The sequence below is a fragment of the Hyperoodon ampullatus genome (assembly GCF_949752795.1).
Source record: "Hyperoodon ampullatus genome assembly, chromosome: 6".
NCBI classification, from domain to species: Eukaryota; Metazoa; Chordata; class Mammalia; order Artiodactyla; family Ziphiidae; genus Hyperoodon; species Hyperoodon ampullatus.
In genome coordinates this window covers 58,443,855-58,449,854 of record NC_136919.1, presented here as the reverse complement: position 1 = coordinate 58,449,854, position 6,000 = coordinate 58,443,855, and positions in this window count along the sequence as shown.

The following is a 6,000-nucleotide window of genomic DNA, read 5'->3' as shown; positions in this document are numbered from 1 at the left end:
TCACAAAGCTAATGCCTATCGAAGTTACACAAAAGAAAAAGAGAAAAGAATCGAAACACTACAAAAAAAACAAAACACAAAGGAAGATAACAAGAGAGAAAAGAAGGACAAAAGAACTACAAGACAAAGAGAAAATAGTTAACATAATGGCAACTGTAAATCCTTCACTATCAATAATTACTTTTTTTTCTTTTTTTTTTTTGCGGTACACGGGCCTCTCACTGTTGTGGCCTCTCCCGTTGCGGAGCACAGGCTCCAGACGCACAGGCTCAGCGGCCATGGCTCATGGGCCCAGCCACTCCGCAGCATGCGGGATCTTCCCGGACTGGGGCACGAACCCGCATCCCCTGCATCGGCAGGCGGACTCTCAACAACTGCACCACCAGGGAAGCCCTCAATAATTACTTTAAATATAAATAGACTAAACTCCCCAATAAATAGATATAGAGTAGCTAAAAGAATATGAAAACCAAGATTCAACTGTATGCTGCACATAAAAAACTCACTTTAAATTCAAGAACACACATAGGCTAAAAGTGAAGGGATGGAAAAAGGAATTCCATCAAAATGGTAACCAAAACAAACAAAACAAAACAAACAGGAGTGGCTAAACATCTATCAGACAAAGTAGACTTTCAGTCAAAAAAAACCAAAAAACAAAAAACTGTCCCTAGAGACAAAGAAGGTCACTACATAATGATGAAAGGGTCAACTCAACAGGAAAATATAACAATTATAAATGCACGCACATCCAACATCAGAGCAACTAAATATATTTTTTAAAAATATTGACAGGGCTTCCCTGGTGGCGCAGTGGTTGAGAGTCCACCTGTCGATGCAGGGGATGCGGGTTCGTGCCCCGGTCCGGGAAGATCCCACATGCCGCGGAGCGGCTGGGCCCGTGAGCCATGGCCACTGAGCCTACGTGTCCAGAGCCTGTGCTCCGCATCGGGAGAGGCCACAACAGTGAAAGGTCCGTGTACCTCAAAAAAAAAAAAAAAAAAAAATTGACAGATCTGAGAGGAGAAATTAACAGCAATACAATAATAATATGAGACTTCAATACCTCACTTGCAATAATAGACAGAACATCCAGACAGAAAATCAATAAACAGTGGACTTGAACAACACTACAAACCAAACAGATATATACAGAACTTTTCACCAAACAGCAGAGGAATAGACATTCTTCTTAAGTGCACACAGAAACATTCTCCAGGATAAATCACATTAGGTCACAAAACAAGTCTTAAGAAATTTAAGATCAAAATCATACCAAGTATCTTTTCTGATCAGAATGGAAAAACTAGAAATCAATAAAGGAAGAAAACAGGGAAATTCACAAATACATGGAAACTAAACAACACACTCTTGAATAAATCACTAGGTCAAACAGGAAACCAAAAGGAAATCCAAAAAATATCTTGAGACAAAAGCAAAAACACAATGTACCAAAACTTATGGGCTGCAGCAAAAGCAGGACTAAGAGGACTTAGGACGAAGTGATGAAAACCGACCTTTAAAAAGATCTCAAATAAACAACCAGACTTTACACCTCAAGGAACTAGAAAAAAGCAGAATAAACTAAACCCAAAATTAACAGAAGAAAAGAAATAATAAAGATCAGAGAAGAAATCAATCAAATAGAGAATAGGTGGAAAAAACAACAAAACTAAGAGTTGGGTTTTTTGAAAAACTAAAACCAACAAACCCATAGTTCAAGTAAGAAAAATGAGAGAAGACTCAAATAAAATCAGAAATGAAAGAGGAGACATTACAATGGATGTCTCAGAAATAAAAAGGATCAGAAGGGACTATTATGAACAATTATGTGTGTGCAAATTAGATAAACTATAAAAAATGGATAAATTCCAAGAAACATACAACCTACCAAGACTGAATCAAGACGAAATATTGTAGAAAGCTTGAACAAACCAGTAACATATAAGGAGGCTGAAGTAGTCATCAAAAACCTCCAAACAAAGAAAAATCCAGGACCAGATGACTTCACGGCTGAATTCTACCAAACACTAAAAGAAGAATTAATATCAATCCAATAGAGAAAAGATAGTCTATTCAATAAGTGGTGCTAGGAAAACTGGACAGCTACTTGTAAAAGAATGAAATTAGAACATTCTCTAACACAATATACAAAAATAAACTCAAACTGGACTAAAGACCTACATGCAAGACTGGAAACCATAAAACTCCTAGAAGAAAACATAGGCAGGGGCTTCCCGGGTGGTGCAGTGGTTAAGAATATGCCTGACAATGCAAGGGACACAGGTTCGAGCCCTGGCCTGAGAAGATCCCACATGCCACGGAGCAACTAAGCCCATGCACCACAACTACTGGGCCTGAGCTCTAGAGCCCACAAGCCACAACTACTGAGCCTACGTGCCACAACCACTGAAGCCTGCGCGCCTAGAGCCTGTGCTCTGCAACAAGAGAAGCCACGACAATGAGAAGCCTGCGCACCACAGCGAAGAGTAGCCCCCACTCACTGCAACTAGAGAAAGCCCGCACACAGCAACAAAGACCTAACACAGGCATAAATAAATAAATAAATTTATTTATTTATTTTTTAAAAAATAGAAAATATAGGCAGAACAATCTTTGACATAAATTGCAACAATATTTTTTTGGATCTACCTCCTAAAGCAAAGGAAATAAAAGCAAAAATAAACAAATGGAAACTAATTATACTCAAAAGCTTTGGCACAGCAAAGGAAACCATCAACAAAACAAAAAGACAACCTATTAAATGGGAGAAAACATTTGCAAATGATATGACAGATAAGGGGTTAATATCCAAAATATATAAACAGCTCATACAACTCAACAGCAAAAAAACAAACAACCTAGTTTAAAAATGGGAAGAATGGGCTTCCCTGGTGGCGCAGTGGTTGAGAGTCCGCCTGCTGAGGCAGGGGACACGGGTTTGTGCCCCGGTCCAGGAGGATCCCACATGCCGAGGAGCAGCTGGGCCCGTGAGCCATGGCCGCTGAGCCTGCGTGTCCAGAGCCTGTGCTCCACAACAAGAGAGGCCACAACAGTGAGAGGCCCACGTACCGCAAAAAAAAATAAAATAAAATAAAAAATAAAAATGGGCAGAAGACCTGAATAGACATTTTTCCAGCGAAGACATGCAGATGGCCAACAGGCACATGAAAAGATGCTCAACATCGTTAATCATCAGAGAAATGCATAGTAAAACCACAGTAAGATATCACTTCACAATGGCTATCATCAAAAAAACAAACAAACAAACAAACAAGTAGGGACTTCCCTGGTGGTCCAGTGGTAAAGAATCCGCCTTCCAATGCAGGGGATGTGGGTTCAATCCCTGGTCAGGAAACTAAGATCCCACATGCCGCGGGGCAACTAAGCCCACGGGCCACAACTACTGAGCCCGTACGCCTCAACTAGAGAGCCCACATGCCGCAAACTACAGAGCTCACATGCTCTGGAGCCCGAGTGCCACAACTAGAGAGAGAAAAAACCTACACGCCACAACTAGAGAAGAGAAAACCCGCACACCACAACCAGAGAAGAGAAAACCAGCACGCCGCAATGAAAGATGCCTCATGTCTCATCAAAGATCCTGCGTGCTGCAACTAAGCAACTAAGACCCAACACAGCCAAGAAACAAAAAACACAAATAGATAACCTAAATGGGAAGGAAATCCAAAAAAAGAGGGGATATATGTATACATATAGCTGATTCACTTTGCTGTACAGTAGAAACTAATACAACACTGTAAAGCAACTATACTCCAATAAAAATTTTTTTAAAAAAACCCACAAATACCAAATGTTGGTGAGGATGTGGAGAAAAGGGAACACTTGTACACTGTTGATGGGAATGTAGGTGCAGCCACTATGGAAAACAGTATGGAGGTTCCTCAAAAAAATTGAAAATAGAATTGCCATATGACCCAGCGATCCCACTACTAGGTATGTATTCAAAGGAAAGGAGATCACTATCTCAAAAAGATATCTGCACCCTCATGTTCATTGCAGGATTCCTTACAATAGCCAAGATGTGGAATCAACCCAAGTGTCCACTGATGGATGAATGGATAAAGAAAATGTGATTGATATCAATATATCAATAAATATCAGAGAGAGAGGAGAGGGAATTCAGCCATAAAAATGAAAGAAATCCTGCCTTTTGCAACGACAAGGACGGACCTTGAAGGCATTATGCTAAGTGAAATAAGTCAGACACAGAAAGAGAAATCCTATATGATCTCATCTATATGTGGAATCTAAAGAAAACAAACTCATAGATGCATATTGGTGGTTGCCAGAGGTGGGGTTTGAGGAGGTTGGAAAAATGGGTGAAAGTGGTCAAAAGGTACAAACTTCCAGTCATAAGATAAATAAGTTCTGGGCATGTAATGTACAGCACAGTGACTATAGTTAACAATACGGTATTGTATATTTGAAACTTGCTAAGAGAGTAGATCTTAAAAGTTATTATCACAAGAAAAAACTTGTAACTATGTGAGGGGATGGGTGTTAACTAAGCTTATTGTGGTAATCATTTGGCAATATATACATATATCAAATTATTACATTGTACACCTAAAACTAATACAATATCATATGTCAAGTATATCTCAATAACACTGGGGAAAGGGGCGGGGGGGGGAATCACCATAATCCAATATAAGTACTAGAAGAATTTAAATAAACTGAATGGTAAAAACCAAAAATGTTCAACTTTCCTAAGGAATAGCAGTAATTCTTCTGTTGATATATTTTAGCTAAAATTTATGTCAATATCCACTTGTAGAATATGGTGTTAGAGAACATTCTTACTGGCTCAGAAAACTGAAGATGTGTTAAGTTTTAAACAAAAAAATCAAAAGAAATTTTTTTACATTAAAAAAAGTAGAGGGCTTCCCTGGTGGCGCAGTGGTTGAGAGTCCACCTGCCAATGCAGGGGACGCGGGTTCGTGCCCTGGTCTGGGAAGATCCCACATGCCGCAGAGCGGTTGGGCCCGCGAGCCATGGCCGCTGAGCCTGCGCGTCCGGAGCCTGTGCTCCGCAATGGGAGAGGCCACAACAGTGAGAGGTCCGCGTACGGCAAAAAAAGAAAAAAAGAAAAAAAAAGAAAAAAGTAGAAATGGAGGTTTATATATACAACGAAATATTATTCAGCCTTTAAAAGGGGGATCCTACCATTTGCAACAACAAGGATGAAACTGGAAGGCATCAGGCTGAGTGAAATAAGCCAGACACAGAAAGGGAAAACCTTGCATGATCTCACTTATCTGTAGAATCTAAAAAAAGTCAAATACATAGTAGCAGAGAGAATAGTTATTACCAGGTAGGGGAAAGTGAGGGTAATGGGGAGATAATGGTCAAAGGATACAAAGTTGCAGTTATGCAGGATAAGTAAGTCTAGGGATCTAACCTACAACGTGATGACTATAGTTAACACTGTATTGAATACTGGAAATTTACTAAGAGAGTAGATTTCATGTGCTCTCACCACATACACACACAAAAATGGTAACTATACAAGATAGGTTAGCTTGACCGTAATCATTTCACTGTGTATATCAAATCATGATGGACACCTTAAATATATACAATTTATATTTTAAAAATAAATTGCATTTCATTATGTAATAGACGTGTAACTTGGTAGAGTTACCTAACCCCTGTAAGCTTCGATTTACTGACTTGAAAATGAGGTTATTTATTCATAGTGTTATTGTGAGTAGTAAGCAATGTTCTATATTAGAGTTTCCTCAAGCTTTGGAATTCTGATTATAAATCCCAAAGTCTGAGACTACCGAGAAAGCAGGTGTAAGAAAGGAACTTGCTTCCAAGTGGAAAAAGCACTAACTGGGAGTTAGGATATCTCCCGGGAGGGATTCACTACCATTCAGCTGTGTAGCAATGGGCAATCACTTACTTCTGAACATCTGTACAGTTTTTATCTCCCCTGTCCTTGTACTGAGTAAACCAGGGAATCTGAGGAGG